Source organism: Crocodylus siamensis, chromosome 5 (assembly GCF_052110815.1).
Source record: "Crocodylus siamensis isolate JL-2025a chromosome 5, ASM5211081v1, whole genome shotgun sequence".
Taxonomy (NCBI): Eukaryota; Metazoa; Chordata; order Crocodylia; family Crocodylidae; genus Crocodylus; species Crocodylus siamensis.
The window spans coordinates 92222625-92240897 of NC_143399.1; the positions used below are offsets into that span (position 1 = coordinate 92222625).

General features: G+C 42.0%; 1 protein-coding gene across 3 annotated transcripts in view; it reads right to left on the reverse strand.

Annotated features, from left to right (window-relative positions):
• Positions 1-18273, reverse strand: part of CTNND2 (catenin delta 2) — a 1187740-nt gene that overhangs the window by 803767 nt on the left and 365700 nt on the right. The gene's annotated exons all lie outside the window — the stretch shown is intronic.

An 18273-nucleotide genomic window follows, 5' to 3' on the forward strand; every position in this document is an offset into this window, starting at 1 on the left:
AGTCCAATCTGTGCTCTGCAAGTTTTCCCACAGATATGAGAAGTATTGCCTTGATGGATAGGCACAACTGTTGGCCAGAATGTTGTGTACTTTCTTTCCTCCTTTGCCACTTTTCAGCTTCCTGAGCAAGACAGTTCTCTTCAAAGTGGGCTGTAGCTTGATGTCAGGTGCAGCACCATTGAGACCTGTTACCTGCCAGCACTTCCCAATGTGTAGGGTTGATGCCATTCTTCTTAAAGGTATGCTTTCAGGGTGTCTTTGTAGCACTTTCTCTGTCCCCCAGGGGTCCTCTTACCATGACTAAGTTGAGAGAAGAGGACTTGCTTTGAGAGACGAGCATCAGCCATCTGCTCACAGGGGCCAGCCTAGTGACTGTCACTGAAGTCAAAAGTCATGATCTTTACCTTGATACTAGTTATGTTAGCTGCAGAGAGAATGCTGGCATTGGTGCAGCATTCCCATCTAATGCAAAGGATCTTCCTGAGGCAGTGCTGATGGAACTATTCCAGATGCTTGGATGGCTTTGATATGTCACCCACATCTCACACCTGTAGAGGAGCATGGGGATAACTGCTACACTGTAGACCAGGATCTTAGTTTCCATCTTCAGATCTTGGTCAGCAAAGACATGGCAAAGCAGCTTTCTGAAGGATACGCTGGCACAGAAAATCTTATGTTCTATTTCTACATCAAGACTGACTGACTAGGAGAGGTGATTGACAAGGTATGGGCAATGCTCAGCATTTTCCAGGGGTTCTCCACCAATATTAATTTGTGGGGAGGGGAGGGCAGCTTGTGTTGGGGCACACTGATGGAGCACCTTGGTCTTCTCATTATTAAGGGAAAGTCCCAGGCTATGATAGGCACTTGAGAAAAGGTCAGGGGTGGACTGCAGATTGGTCTGAGTGTGAGCGAGTAAAACACTCATCAGTGTATTGAAGGTCAGTGATGCCAGTCTTGGTAACTTTTGTTTTTCTGTGAAGACACCACAGGTTGAAAAGCTGACTGTCCATTTGATACTCAATCCCAATTCCAGGAGTAAAGTAATCATGGATGAGAACCAAAATCACAGCAAGATAGATGGAAAAAATGTATTAGAGTGATAACACAGCCCTGCTTGACACCAGTACAGATAGTAAATGGATCTCTCTCCGATTCACTGCAAAGGACTGTGGCAGTCATCCCATTATGGAGTAGCGTGAGGACACTGCTGAACCTCAGTGGACAACAAAGCCTAGCCAGCACCCAGCACCTTTGATAAGGTTTCATGATTGATGCAGTCAAAGGCCTTGATTAGATTAATAAATGCCATAAACACTTCTCCTGGATCTGTCATATAACAAAAATCATGTTGGTGGTACCCCAAGATGGTCTAAAGTCACCCTGGGATACTGGAAGGACATCTTTGGCAACAGGGAGGAGGCACTTCAGAAGGATGCAAGTAAGAATTTTCCCAGCAATGGAGAGAAGAGTAATAACTCAGCAGTTCTCACACTGACTTGTCCCCTTTCTTGAAGATGGTCACAATGTTGGCATTCTTTAAGTCAGGTGGAACTTCTTTGTTAACTCATGTTTTGATGAAAAGTTGGTGATTTTTTTGCACTAGAGCTATTCCATCAGCTTTGAAGACCTTTGAGGGGATGCCATCAGGACTTGGCTCCTTATTGTTCTTGGTCTGAGTGATGGCATGCCAGACTTCCTTGAGGGATGGGGGAAATCAGCAAGAAGTTCTATTACTGAGTGTTAAGGGATGGACTCAATGGTGGCAGCTGAGATCTCAGATTCATGATTGAACAGAGACTTGAAGTGCTCCTTCCAGCGCTGCTTGATAGATGCATTGTCTGTTAGATGGATGGAGCTGTCCTGGGATCACAAAGGGGTGGGTCATTGGAACCTGGCCCATGGATGCTTTTATTTCTTGAAAGAAGCTTTTCTATGGACTTCACTTGCTACCATTTAGCACTTGTCATTTAGAAACAACTGTGCAGTTGAGTGCACATATAAACCCACTCACCAAGTGCTCAGTGTTCTGGAAAATTAGGTCACTTTTCTTGTGCTTATATTTGGATTTAGGAGCTGAATTCTGCTTCCTTGGGCTCTGTGTTGAGAACAATTTCAAATCTTCATAGGGAAGCTGTAGGGGTTCTTCACCTCTAATGATCATGCCCTGGTCAGAAAGGGAATTTAATTTCATGATTTCTATGGGATTGCTTGGATGGAACTGAGAGGACACATACTCAGCTTTAAAAGACTCGCATGTAATCCTGGCCTATCAAATCACATCCTCAAAATGCCATTAATCCATTTGCTTTACAATATGCTCATTAAGTAGGAAAATATTCTCTCTCTGGTTTCAGTCTGAAGAACAGAAACAACCACCAAGTCCACAAAGGAGCTCTGGATAGCAGCAAGTTCCTCACATGACACCTCCTGATCAAGGCATCACAAAGCATTATGTGCATAGTTACCATAACCCAGCGTCATTCAGCCTTTCATTGAGATGCCTTGTAACTGGTGACCATGTACACACAGCAATTGTTTGGCTTTATGGAATCAAAATCTTTTGATTGATCCATTCTCTCTTTTGTGCATAACAGTCATCCCAAGACAACATTCTATTTCACAGGACAGAGAGTTAGGAGTTCTTGCTGCCATTTCTTTGAGAACAAGAAAATTACGGCAGGGCCCCAAAGCACTTACAGTACAAAAATAAGCGGACATATAAAAAGCCTGACTTAAAGTTCTTTGTCAGCCAGTTTTCATTCCTTTACGGAATTCATGTCAGAATGTGAACATTAGTTCACAGTATGCTTTTTATGGCTTTGGGTATATGCCCAGAGTCTGTGCTGCCCAAAACATGATAATCATAAATAGATATTAAAGGACAAATCTTCATCCCACAGTCCTGCCGTACCATAACTAGGGAACTCAAGGGGTCTGTCCACAATAGTGTAACTAAGTGGGGATGACTTGGGCAGCAGCTCCAGGCACTGCCTTTGGGGTGGGGGGAGGGAAGCAGAACTCAAGAGTAGCTGCTACTCCATCAGAACCTGATTAGGCACCATGGTAGCAAGCGCTGCAGCTGCCCCACTACGCCTTGGGCTTTCCCATCAATGTTTGAGGCCAGAATAATCTCAGGAAAGAAGGGGAGTAGGGGAAAGAAGTCAAATGACAGGGCCCACATGATGGTGAATCTTCTCTAGCTTGCTTCCAAATGCTCTTGTACAGGACTGCATGGAGAACCCCCACAGAGTTTTGTTCTTGTCGGTGTAAAGCCATACACCACCTGAATATCCTCCTGAAATCTGGCTATCCCACCATTGCACATGCTCGTTTCACTGTCAAGGTCAGCTAGCTATCCAGTCATTCACATTCTTGAAGAACAGTCCAAAGCCCGTCCCGTTTTAAGATTAAGATTCAGTTCCTTGTGTCAAAAATAAGATCACTATTTCAGTTATGGTGCCTGAAAATGAACATGGAGATACTGACCCAAACCTGTGAAAAAGGATTTACTGAACAAATGCAGAGAGCCCACAACAGCCTTTTTTTCCAAGAAAAAAAGTTGATCTTTTTTACGCTGGTATATAAATTTGGCATAACGTCACTGACTTCAGAGAAATAACTCCAGATTTGCTCTGATAAAATAAAGCTTAGCTCATTCCATCATGTCATTGTGGCCAATTCCAGAAAAACAGGGGCACAGACAAACCAAAATATAGTACAGCACTTCCTTGATTTCACTGATTAGGCACAAAAAAAGGCACTTGATTGGGCTCTGCTTTTTTCTTGTTGATGTGTTCCCAGAGAGACTATGTTGGAAACTGCTTACCTTGCAGAAGTTATTTTGAATGGTCAAAGACGCAGGATTTTGTTAAACAAAGAAAATTAAAGTCTGGTTTGCAAGTATGGGAGGTATCACTCTCCTGGATTTAAGTACAGCAATGTCATATTTTGCTACATGTCCTGCCTTTCATCATTTGATGCTTTACCTATTTGTCATACACAAAGTAGTCATTTAGGGTGAACAGAATACAAAAATTGGTTTCTGGGTGCATAAATATCAAGTAATGACCTTCTCCCTGGAACCAAAAGTCACCACTTCATAACAAACTTTATGTTTTTCAATTTTATTTCTTTTCTTTTTAAATATATTCCTGTCTGTTGATTGATAGCTTGTAATGTGATTTCATGACACTGTGACCTTGAACACTGAGACAAAGTGCACAAGGGTAAGTATTTCATCAAGGGCAAACTATTGGGCTCAAACTATTACATAACTGTTTTCATCCAAGATTCAAGATTTTATTTATTTATTTATTTTTAAAACACAGAAGAGTTAAAAACACTGAAATCACATCACACATGAATGGAATGCTTCAGAACTCACTTAGCAACTTCTGCGTTGTATTGTAAAAGATCCTGGCCATTATCCGGCCCACTGATTACTGCCCCAAGGTCCTAATCCATGCGGACACTAATGAAATGCGGTCAGGAGCAGCCCTGATCGCCTGATGAAGGACCAGCAAGCTCTGGGAAGCAAGCTGAAAGAGACAGGGGCACAGGTGGTCTTCTCATCTGTCCTTCCAGTGAGCAGACGCGGACAACGCCATGAGACCTGTACCAGGGAGGTCAACCTGCGTGTTTGAAAATGGTGTCTCGAGGTAGGCTTTGGCTTTTTGGACTACAACCCATTCTTCAGGACAAGAGACATGCTCAGGCAGGATGGACTTCACCTCTCCCCCAAAAAGCAAGCACGTGTTCTCTTTCAAGTTGGCCGATCTCCTCCGGCAGGCTTTAAATTAGGCTCATCGGGGAACGGGAAGATGAGGATGGAGGGAGCCACGGAACACCGAACCAAGAGCCTCCAACAAGAATAGCCCAGCCAAGACAGGCAATGAGCATAAGTAATACTCAGGTAAGAGACAGGGGGCCAGAGAGTTCTGGGACTGGGGGGGGCGGTGCATATACCTCCAGGAAGCCTTAAAGGCCTCTACACTAATGCTCATAGTATGGGGAAGAAGCAAGAAGAACCTGCCCTCCTGATAGCTAACACTAACCTGGACATAGTGGGGCTCACTGAAACTTGGTGGGATTCAATGAACGACTGGGCAGTAAACATCAAGGGCTACAGGCTGTACAGGAGGGATAGAACAGGGAGGAAACGTGGGGGTGTGGTGCTCTACGTCAAAGAGCAATACGCATCCTCAACAAACAGCACTGGGTCAGAGGAGGGGCAGACTGAAGTGCTCTGGGTCCATATACAAGGGGGTAGGGAGGGAAGGGACTTAACGGTAGGGGTTTACTACAGGCCACCCAACCAGGGGGAAGAGCTGGAGCAGGAATTAGCAGGCCAGCCTGCGGAGGCAGTTAAGTCAAAGGATGTGGTCATAATGGGTGACCTAAACTATTCAAACATCTGGTGGGAAGAGCAGTCAGCCAGGTCTGACTGCTCACGTACATTCCTAGCTGAGTTACAGGACCTCCATCTAACCCAGGAGGGGAACCCACCAGGGGAAATGCCTTGTTGGACCAGGTCCTGGCCATGGGCGATGACCTGGTGAGTGGACTGCGGGTTCTCAACCACCTTGGCAATAGTGATCATTGCCTTCTGGAATTCATCATCCAGCGCAGGGTGTCAAAGGCCTGCAGCAAGGCAACAGCCCTGGACTTCAGGAGGGTGGAGTTCAATGAAGTAAGGAGACTAGTCGGGGAGGCACTGAGGTCCCGAAGGGTGGGGAGTTGGGAGTCCAAGAAGAGTGGTCGTTCCCTAAGGAGACGATCCTCCAAGCCCAAAGGGTGACAGACCCCACGTGAATGAAAGCCCCCATGGCTCACCAAAAGCATCCAGGAATGTGTCAAAGCTAAAAAAGGAGGCCTATACCCAGTGGAAGGGAAGGTCCCTCACCAAGGAGGATTACACCTCCATTGCTTAAGACTGTAGGGGGGCTGTTAGGAAGGCTAAGGCGGAGATGGAACTGGGAAGAACAACCCAGATCAAAGATAACAAGAAGTCCTTTTTTAAATACATAGGGGGTAAAAGGAAAGTACTGGGTATTGTAGGGCCTTTGCAGGATACGCTAGGAAATCTGCTGGTCACACCAGACGACATAGCTAACCTCTTTAACAATTTCTTTGCCTCCAGGCCCAGTGAGGACCTAGTCAAGGAACTTCTGGTGGGACTAGACATGTTCAAATCAGCAGGTCCTGACGATCTCCACCCCAGAGTGCTGAGGGAATTAGCAGAGGTAATTGCAGGACCCCTGGCACAGCTTTACAATCACTTATGGTGCTCTGGCAAGGTGCTGGAGGACTGGGAAAGGGCCAATGGGGTCCCCACTTCCAAAAAAAGGGAGGAAGGAAGACCCAGGAAACTACAGGCCCGTTAGTCTTACCTTGGTCCTGCAGAAGCTGTTTGAGAAAATTATCCAGGAGCACATCTGCGAGGGACCAGTAGGAGAGATCACGCTTAGGGGCAACCAACACGGTTCATTCAAGGCAGGTCCTGTCAGACCAACCTGGTGGCCTTCTACGACCAGGTCACAAAAGCTTTGGACACGGGTGTCGCGGTGGACGTAGTCGTTTTGGACTTTAGGAAGGCCTTCAAAACTGTTTCTCATCCCGTTCACATTAAAAAATTAGGCAACTGTGGCATTGATACCTACACAGTCAGATGGGTTGCAAATTGGCTGGAGGGCCACACCCAGAGAGTGGTGGTGGATGAGTCTCTTTCGACCTGGAGGGATGTGGGCAGTGGGGTCCCCCAGGACTCGGTCCTCGGGCCTGCACCGTTCAACATCTTCATCAGTGACTTGGATGAGGGGGTGAAAAGCACATTGTTCAAATTCATGGATAACACTAAGATGTGGGGAGAAGTGGGCATGCTGGAGGAGAGGGACCTGCAGGCTGCAACTAAATCTAGACAGGTTACAGGGGTGGGCAGATGAGAACAGGATGGGATTCAATCCTGACAAGTGCAAGGTATTGCACCTGGGGAGGAAGAACCAGCAGCATACCTACAGGCTGGGGAACTCCCTTCTCATCAGCACAGAGGCAGAAAAGGATCTTGGTGTCATTATTGATTCCAAAATGAACATGGGCCTCCAATGTGGGGACAGTCAGGAAGGCTAACCGCACCTTGTCATGCATCCACAGATGCATCTCGAGCAGGTCCAAGGAGGTGATCCTCCCCCTCTATGTGACACTGGTCAGGCTGCAGTTGGAATACTATCTCCAGTTCTGGGCACCACACTTCAGAAGGGATGTGGACAGTATTGGAGGGTCCAGAGGAGGGCAACTCACATGATCAGGGGGCAGCAAGGCAGGCCCTATGAGCGAAGGCTACCAGACCTGAACCTGTTCAGCCTCCACAAGAGAAGCCTGAGGGGATCTGGTGGCCACCTACAAACTGGCCAAGGGAGACCATGAGGCTATGGGAGAGTCCCTGTTCCCCCAAGCACTACCGGGAGTAGCGAGGAATAATGGCCATAAGTTGACCGAAAGTAGATTCAGGCTAGATATCAGGAGGCACTATTCCCAGTCAGGGCGGCTAGGATCTGGAACCAATTTCTAAGGGAAGCGGTGCTGGCTTCTACCCTGGGGGGTCTTCAAAAGGAGGCTTGATAATCACCTAGCTGGGTCGTTTGACCCCAGCATTCTTTCCTGCCCATGGCAGGGGGTCAGACTTGATGAACTGCTCAGGTCCCTTCCACCCCTACCAACTATAAAACTATGTAACTATGAATAGTTTGCTGAGGAATGGAATAAGAAAAAAGGTGATGATTTTTATTTCTTAGGGTGGTCACACATTCAACTTTACCCTAAGTGCAATTAAAGCACAAGCAGACACTTTCAAGTAGTTTAGCATGTGTTAAGTGACCTCATGGCATTGCAAAATTCTTCCCTTTCAGTGGGGGTTATGCTCCTAACAATACTAACTTTCATAGGTCACTGCACTCCAAGGATTTGCAACTGTTGCAGGTGAATACATGACAAAGCCTTTAGCCCCAGAAAATGCTTCAGGTTTTCTTCTTCTCCTACGGTAAAATAGCTACAAGAACTATTAAAACCTTGATTAAATCCCTCCCAGCTCCCCCCCCCCGACAAAAAATATCCTGTAAGCAATTATAAATATTATAAATAACTGAAAAAAGTTCTTACAGTCCATCCCAACTCTTTTCAAAGTACAAAGAGTATATAAATACTGCACATAACTTAAACAGTATGGAAAACATTTCCAATGCAGTATACCATCTTTCTTTTCCCAGACACCCTGCTTATTTATATCTCATTTATATCTTGCTGCCTTATGCTAAACCAGAAAGCTCTTTGTCTTACTACAAAGCTCTTTTACCGACACACTAATATTTGGCTTCCTCCCATTTCTTTATAGCAAAAAAGAGTATGTTGGTATAACATACACTAAGTTCCTCCTCTCGCTGAATTAACCTCATGGAAAAGTTACATATGCTTATATGAGAATGTCGCATTACAATATTTTTAAAGATGTCCTATGAGGCATATGAGTAAAATAGTCGAACTAACAAATCAACCTGACATAGTCAATCAACTCTGGTTGTGAAAAGCAATTTAATATTGCCATCTTGCTAAATCATGATATCATTAAAGTCAACTGGAGTTCTGCCATTAACAAAAAATAAATAAAAATCGTTATCAACTAATACACTCACAATTTCAGAGAAATTTTGGACCACATTGTTCTTCCAACAGACATCCAAATAATTACAATCTACCATTACTACCAGAAACTTCCCTTTGCATATTTCTGATAGTGCTCAAAAAACCCAGTCCACCATCTTGTCTTGATATGGTAGGGGTCTATTACAGATCACCAAGGATCCTGGTTTTCTCTGCTTAAAAAAGAAAAAAAAGAAAATAACAGATTCTCTGATAACCCTCCCCCAAATCCATGATTAAAATAAAACACCATTTTATATATATAGGCAACAGTTAAACACTGTTTTATAGATATATTTACAATTTTAAAACAATTTGGAAGTGTACTGGTGCCTCAATCACAATAATAAAATAAATTCTAAATACCTATTAATTTTGGTATTTCATTTTGGGTTTAATCATAGAAAATCAGAGTTCCCCCTGCCCCTTTAGTTCACAGAATGCAGGTCCAGGCCCCTCACTCCCCACCCCCGCCCTGCTGGTTCCCCTCACCCTCCTCCCCACAGCCTCTTGGCCCTGTTGGTGCCCATCACTCCCCCCTAACAGCCCCTGCCCCCCACAAGCCCTACCAGAGGGGGCCCCCAGCTACCAGGGCTACAAGGGAAGGGACCTGGTCAGAGCTCTGACCCACACAGCAGTGCCCAAGCCCTGGCTACTGGCTGCTGCAGCAGAGCAGAGCACAGAGCCCAGCTTTCCCTGCAGATGGCACAGCTAGAATGGAGCCCATATGGGGGGGGCACAGATGTAGGCTTCCCACTGTGGGCTTGGGTGCAGGGGTGGGGAGGCATCTCCACCACTGCTGTGCCCACTCCTGGGGAATAGGGGGATCCATGCCCCCCAGATATGTGGGGGTGGAGGTGGGCTGGCCACTGCAGGCTCAGGCTCCCCACCCTGCACAGCAGGACAGAGCAGAGCCAGGCAGGGAAGCTCCTTGTTGCTTTGAGCTCTGTGCTACCCTTGTGATGCGGCCCCTACCCACCCCACAGCAGCAAGGGGCACAACCACATGCCACTATCCCTGATGCTGCTGGGTGGACAGATGATGCCTCATCAAGGTAATGCGGGGCTCACAGAGGCGAGGAGCTTCTCCTCCCAGTCCTGCTGTCCCCAGCCTGCAGAGAGCTCTTTGTAAAAGTGCAAAATACACATTTCTCGGGAAAAAGGGGAAGTCTGCATTTTTCTGTGAGAAATGGAAAACCCAGATCCCTGCAGATCACCTAGACAACTCCCCTCTGCCTCTCACTTCTTTCTGAGCTTTTAAGCAAGTATATGTATTAATGTTATATAGTAAAATTTCTTCCCCCGCTTTTCCTCCTGGCTGCCCTTCCAAAACAATACTACTGCTCACTAATGACAGAATACATTCTTGTCTTTAATTAAAGTTATTTCTAACAAAGTAGCAAAGCCACAAAATGAAGAATAAGCAGCAAAATCAGTCAAGTGAGACCAGGAATTCTTCCACTAGGCTTCCTCTCCACTTGGGTGATTTCAATAAGAATAGGGAGAGACAGTCAGGTGAAACACCTCTCTTCTGTTCAAGAATGTGATGTCCACTGTCTCATCCAATCAGGATTATACGTAATCCCTGTGGCAACTATAGTAATTACAAACAGAAAGAGCCTTAAGAATGCTTTCAGATGCATGTTTAGCTTGTTTTATAGGTGTACCAAGCACATTGGGCACAAATTGGTGAAGGTGAAAACAACCATTGATCAAGGCTGAATTAATTAATTGAAGGGCATCTATACATGTGCTCTGGGGTAGGAGGGGAGGGGTGCTTTAATTAAAGTGGCTCTGAGAGCCACTTTAATTAAAGCACCCACAGCATCATGTGTATTTGGTGTCCTGTGCTTCAAAACGGTAGCGGGGGTGCTTTAATTAAGGCTGCCATTCTGAAGCATGGGGACACCAAATACATGTGATGTGGAGGCTGCTGGAGTGTGGACTCAATTTAGTCTGTTCCAACACATGGCAGTTAGCTAATTAACACGTGTCAGAGCAGACATCTGGCATGTATATAGGTGCCTGAAGTGATGCACTTAATTCTATAGAAACTATATGTTAATTCTTTTTTTAAGCTTTTCTGTTTTTCCCTGAATTTACTATTGTTATTTAGGAGACTGAAGCATACCATGAGTCAGGCTTTTCCTCTAAGGGCCTTGAGTACTTATTCAGATTAAATTTCCCATTTACTACAATAAAGTAAATGGGAGCTTTGCCTTGTTAAAGATTCAAGGATAGGACTGTAAAGGCCATATTGTGTGATTGACTTTTGGGTAGAAGTCCTAAGTGATTGGGAAGAGAAGGTCAGTTTAATAACTGATGTGTCCCAGTGTTACCAGAATGGTGAAAAGAAAATATCAGTCTTCTCAATGTTATACTTAATTATTCTGCCTTCACATGTAAAAAAAGAATCTCCACTGATTTCAATGGGAGTTGCTCCCAGGGATCAGCGCTCAGGAGTAATCAATGGATAACTGCATAATATAGATCAAAGCAGGACCCCACAGAAGATAACTGGAGATAAGTACTGGCTCAGCAAAGCCAATGAGTGTTTGGGGACCAGGATCTGCACCCTAGAATTAAAGTGACTAGAAAAAAAATATAGCAGAACACACAAGAACAAAATATTTACTTTTAACAAAAAACATACTGGGATTTTAGGATGTTTCTAAGTAGTACCCAAGCTTAACTCAACATTTTCCTTTTCTTTACCTTTATTTAGAGCTTTTCATTTGAGAAAAAAATAATAATATGCAAGGAAGAATATGAAAACCAAAGATCCTTAGACGTGTGTGTGTGTGTGTGTGTGTGTGCGCGCGCGCGCGCATGACAGGATGGCTACACCTAGAAATTGATATAGATACTGCCAAAATGCAAAAAATACAATTTCCACTGGTATATACCATGTTAGGGGGAGGGAATATTGCTCAAATGTGTAATCACTCTAAAATCAGAGTTAATTTTTTTGGATACCTTTCACAAATTATTGAACTGTTAATACAAATAGAAATGCGCCCCCCCCCCTCCAATGTTGATGCAAAAGAAGCATGCAATGGAATTAATTCTTGAGAAACAATAACCAAAGGAAGAAATGCTAGTCCTAATCAAAAATGATTTTATTGATTGGTAAGTGAATAAATCACGGATCCCCACTAAATTGCTTGCAGATATGAACCTAGCCATCTTAATTAACTTATGTTAACATTCATTTGAGGTGCATTCCCAGCATCATGAAGATGCTTCCTTTCTGGAACAGTACGAACACAAATACGCAGCAGTTCCTTACCATTGAAATACAGAATCATATACCAAAGAACAAACGAACCACTGAAACAAGCCACTGCTGTGAACCACTTGGCCTTGTAGCATAGTTTCATTTAAATAGTTGCCAGCTCAAATTAACAATGGTTCAATTTACTTCTGAAGAAGTGATCAATGTCAGGCAGACTTTGTAAAGCAGGACAAAAAATTAGAGCAGATGTTTTAAGTTTCTTTGGTAAACTAAAGGAAATGAGAGTAAATAAGTGTCAGACTGCATTTACTATCATCTAAGAAGAAATGAGAGCTGGTAGGTACATTCAGTCTTTTGTTTAAAATCCCTCAGCTGAAGCTCTAAAGCCTGACACAGCCTTTTCTCCCCTAGTATTTACAGTCTGTTCTCCCCTAGTGTTTACAGTCTGACACAGGATGCTCCAGTTCAGCAGCACATACCTAGAAGCAGTTGCCAGCTAAGCCTTGTTTCTCTGAATTACATCCCCAGTGAAAGCGATGGAGTGAAAAATGAAAATATGGCCATTCATTTTATATAATTTATTTTTTCTGTGGAGAATATGACTTCCTAATGTAACTGCTAATCACAAAGGGCTTTTTTCAGAGATTATTGGACATGAATGAAGCCAAATGTTCTTTAGTAACACCATCTTCTCACAGAATCAATTATGTTGTAGTAATAGGAAAAGGCAGAGTTGTTTGGTGGGTGATGGAAGCCATTTGTCAAGGAGAGTTCACTCAGCATTTGCTATACAGCAGAAATGCACAGAGGGAGAGTTTAAAAAAACAAACAAACAAAAAACCCAAACTCTCTAGATTTCTTTTCTTTTCTTTAATTGAGTGGATAAACCTAAATGAAGATCACAAACTTCAGAAAATGACTTTTTTGTTTAATTCTGGATCCTCCATTCCATAGTATGAAAGTTTTGTTAATAGCCAGATCAATAGGTGGATCGATAAGAAGAAAGTGAAAACACCGTGGAAAATAGGAGTTGTAAGTCTGAGTGGATCATGTCAAGCCAGACGCTGGGCAGGAACAACAAACTGCTATTTCACTAGAATTTATCCTGTTGCAGATTTACTTAGCTTTTATATGGTCCTAAAAATCCACAGTGTACTTTTTCGGAACAAAATTGCTGTCGTTGTGGTTAACTGCATTTACCAAAGCAAAAGACCATGCCAATTTTCATAAGAGTTTAACTGCGGATGTAATTGCAAGTGGTTGTCTAAGATGAAGGGAGCATTGCACCGAGCTTTTCATACATAAAATTAGCAAGTTAGTCCTGAATGGTTGTAATACCTATTAGTTACCTGTAAATTAAATTTGAGAATAAGACATAAAGAATTTAAATATAATTATTGTTCAATAAATTCTTTTCAGTAATTACATTTGTGAATGAAAATTTCTTTTAGCATAAAAGGGTAATATAGTACTCTATATAATTGGCTTTCTTAACTGGTAATACAGAAAGAGTATTTCTTTAAGGCCAGATACTGCCATGATTACTCCTCATGAGTATCATATTTTTTCTTTTGCAAGTACTCCCACAGAAATAATTTAATTGTGGGGTAAAGTATTACTCCAAATATTACTTTACAGGTAGAAGAGAAGGGCTCAAAATTAGCTTTTTAATTCTACCTTATTAAATTTTGGCAATGGTTCAAACTAGCATTATTTTTACATCACATTTACTTAAACATTATTCTCTCAGCACTTTCTATACACCCTGTTATAGGCAAAACAAACCTTTTTGGATCCATACCAATATAACTATCAGTGTGACTGTTTGAATGGACCATGTGAGGTGTAAGTTTGTCACACCAACAATGCACTCTTAACAATATTATCTCTTTTGTCCCCTGACAAATTGTTCTCTCAGCTGTATCAATTGCTTACCCAAGACAAGACAATTCAACATCTATGTGCATACAGTATTTTGTTTTGTTTTTTTTCCTGGGAAATATACTATTTTAGAAGCCTTGTCAGTGTTCATTCCTCCGTTTCCTTCCCACACATTGTCCTTACTTATCATACTATAGACTGTAAGGCCTTTTGGATACAAATTGTATTTTGTTTTTAAACTGCACATCACGCTTCTGAGTGAGGTAAAAACATACTTTGTAATGTTCAAGAGATCTTTTTTTTCCTTATTAAAAAAAACAAACAAACCCAAGGATAGCCAAAATTTGCAACTGTCTTTAAACTAATGTTGTTACCAATTATGCATTAGCTGTATATTAGCCTATCCTTTGTTAGTTACCAAAATAAGCAACGATATGGACATGCATCAACTTGGAACTATAAAAACTTAATCGTTGTTCTCATTCAAAACTAATGAAACTAAGGAGCTATTCAAAGACAAAATAAGCAAGTGTTTTCCTTTAAATTAATCTTAGCTTGAGCCTACAACTCCTCATAGTTTATATGCAGATGAAAAGGTATTGGTTATTCTGCAGACCTAGTGCACAAAGCAAACACAAATGAACAGTATATTTTTTCCCTCATATATATATTCCAAATATATCTTTTCCTCTATGACTGAAATACACCACAAGATGATATTTTAATTTTTAATGCACTTCACACCATAAACTAAATTTACAGCTTTGTTCAAATGTGTTAGTATACTGCATCCAAATGAACCAATGTATCTGAGTTGCACCAAAAATGTAGTGCAAACCCAGTCACTGAAAACTGGGAAAGCAGATCAAACATAAACAGGTTTCTAGAGCATATTTTAATGATAGAGTATCTTCTTGAATCTGAACTTATTTTATTCTTTAGATCATAGAATCATAGGACTGGAAATAAACTCAGCAACCATCTAGGCCAAACCCCAGTACAGAGGCAGGACTTGCTATTTCCAAATCATCCTGATAATGAATATTTTCTTCTTGGAAACCTTCAGTGAAGGAGATTCCACATCTTCCCTAGGCAGCTGGTTCTGCCATTCTAGCATTCTTACAGGGAGCAAGTTTTTTCCAGAGATGTGTTCTAAATCAGCTTTGGTGTTGTGTAAACCCACTGACATGTCCTTGGGAATTAGCTTCTCTTCACCCCTTCAGGCCCCATTCAGCAAAACATTTAAGCACATACTTCACTTCAATCACATACTTATGTTTTACCAACTTTCCTGGGTTTTAAATACCTCCTCAGTAGGCTTGAAGAACAAGATGGTTCTCTGAACTGAAGCTTCAGTGAGTAATGAACCAAATCCAATTCTCATTGCAATCAATGGGAGCCAAAAGGAACTGGCACAAAGGGACTGCTGGAGCTCAAGAAAGAGCTGGGACAAGATATTCACAGTGCACAACCATGAGAGAAGAAAGTTATGAAATACTGAGTTTTTAAACCTCATAATGTTTTGACTTTAACTTTCATCACTGGGAGGTACATAAAAGATAACATGACTTGTGACTCAGGACTAGCATATTTTGAGTCACAGATTGAAAAAAATGAGTTTCTGGAAAGGATTTTCTTACAGCCAACCCACAGCAATTGTGCTGGCCAAAATCAACCAAAACTAGGCTGCAGCTGAACTTCATTGTCATTATAAACTTAATTGTTATTATAGGCTACTGAACCTACAACTTAGAGAGAAAGCAATGTCAACGGTATAGACATATGAGAGCAAACTATGCCTATCTCATGATTATTCACAGGTAAAATCTCTAAGTACCTTGATGCACTGGAATAATAGTGGCCTATATTCTGATAATACTTGTTTGGTGAAATAAACTTAAGGTGACTTCAACAGACTACTCTCATTTCCTGTTAACAAGGAAGTCCTTTGGATCATACAGTGCATGTCTACTCATGCTGTTAGCATGCAACAATAAACTTCAGTGCATATTGCACCAGAATTTATAGCTTTCAGGCACTGCATTTACACGAGTGCCCAGGATCACAATATGTTGAGCTGGGTCAGAACACCTTAGCTGGCAGGGAGCTTGGGGGGTCAGCCAGCCAGCCTTGGTCTTGCCAACCTACCTCAACATGCTACAGAGGGGCTGGCTGGGTCATGAGTGTGCTCCAGCACGGAACTAGCCAACAGGCAGCTACCACACTGAAGCATCCTTTTGCCCCAGCCAGCCACATCAGCATCTACACATGCACTGCTGTGAAGTAAACTCTACTTGTAAATGCAAGTACTACCCTCCTACAAATGAATTAGTTTCATGAAATGTAATAGGGCTGCACAAGTAGACAGCAAGACATTTACTGCAGAGTGAATTAGTCTATCTGCAGTAAACACTCTCATGTAGACATGCCCACAGAGTACTAAGACTGTTCCTATATTCCCTGATGTTAACAATGAATCTTAAAAGATGACACCAGAAAACATTTCTCTAGCTGAGTGCTAGATAGACTGTATTCTGGAATACATTAACCATATTCCCTATACATAGGGAATCCTGCTGACTGTCATAAAGAGGTTTTTTGCAGTTTACATCAAGCATGCACATAGCTGAGGTGGCTGAATCACATTATTCCTGCGATATTTTCAGACGTTACTAGTTTATTCTGTGATAAAATGGTCCTGGGAAATAAGCACATCTGACATAGTTTCCTTTTGCTTCTGAGCTAGACCTTCATGGCACTGTGCATAACTTAAAGTAAAACAGGTATAATATCAGGCTCAGCATTTTAAATTCTGTCCTAAAGGCTTAGATTCAGCAAGGCACTGAAGCACATATTTTGCTCCATGCAAGTATTTAAAATTAACTGAAGGGTAAGTGAATTGGGAATGGAAATCAATGCAACATAGTCATGTTCAATGTATATTTAACATAAATCTCTAATGATATATGTGTGCACAAATAGACACTTTTACTAAATGAAAAAAATACCAATCATGTGGACACCAGTTTGCTAAAAAATATTTAATGTCCCTGCTTTTATATTAAACTCAGCAGGGATACTTTAAAGCTTCTTGGCAACTTTCCTGGTCTTGCTACTGAATTTTTCACTTTTGGAGTAATAAATGCTGTGTATTAGAAAAACTGCTAAAAACCTCCCAGAATACTGAAGTCCCTTCTAAATGCTTAGCAATGATTCACAGAATTAGATCAAAAATAGCTGACTCCTTGAATACAATTTTTTTGGTAGCAAGAATCCACTTACATGCTGGGAGGCAGGAGGAATTCCACCAAAATAACCATTCTCCTACAGCATGTGTACACACACTTAACATTGGTCAGGACTAATGCTGACATTCATTTCATTCATTTAGAGTATGGCAAAGTGGTGAGCATTTTCTTACATAAGGAGAAAGTTGTTAAATAGGGGGCAGATTTCCCTATTTTTAAAATTGGATACTGAAGTCCTGGGTACAAGATGTCAACAGGAGGAAGAAAAGGTTTGGAATGCAGATGTGCATGGTATGTTAGCTCTAGTTTACATTATTTTCCTCTGTTCTTCATACGTGGAAGGGCTGAAGTGTACTTTACGGAAGTCAGTGTAATTAAGTCATTAGGAATGGGGAAAAGCAGTTGGACAGTGTGTCACCTTAAAGACTACCTACTTCAGAAATGCATAAGCTTTTGTAGGCGATAGCCTACTTTATCAGATGCTATGAAAAGGTATACAAGTATACACTTTTACTTGTAATATTAAAAGGGGGGTGGGGCGGGCACTAAGCCATGGCAAAGAAGCATAGGAGTGCATATGGGGCATCTGGCCCACCCCTGGGCCTGCCCACAAATTGTGCTCCCCCAGACTCATGAGGCACTAGTCACCACTGCAAGACACTGCTTAGGTCTAAGATGCAGCCTTATGTACACTTGTGAGTATAAAATTATAAGAAGGATATTGGGCACAAATCCAAAGACAAGTTACAAGGGTTACAAAAAGGGTTTGGAAGGAAGGTGCAGAAGGAAAAACTGACCGGCCAAACGTGTAATTTAGAGGAAAAAAATGATAGGCAATGTGATAACAAACTTCAAATATGTGCAAAGCTGTTGTAGAAGGGAGAAAGACACAGCAGGACCACAAATAAGCAATTTGGGGACACTGGAATCTTCTTTGAGGGCTTTCAAGAAGAGCCTGGAGAGGTAACTGTCTAGGATGGATCAGGAACAGTGAATCCTGAATTTACATAATGAAAACTAGTAAGTAACAAACTGTTTGACTTAAAATTTTACTGAACATCATATTAAAAGGATATTTTTATTTGTTATTTTTTCTTTATTTTTGAGCTCAAATGTATAGCAACCTATATTTTTTTCCTACTGCTACTTATTGGCTAAGAAAATGTTCCGACTCCTAGTCAACTAACATGAATTATATGTAGGGTTTTAGAATGTA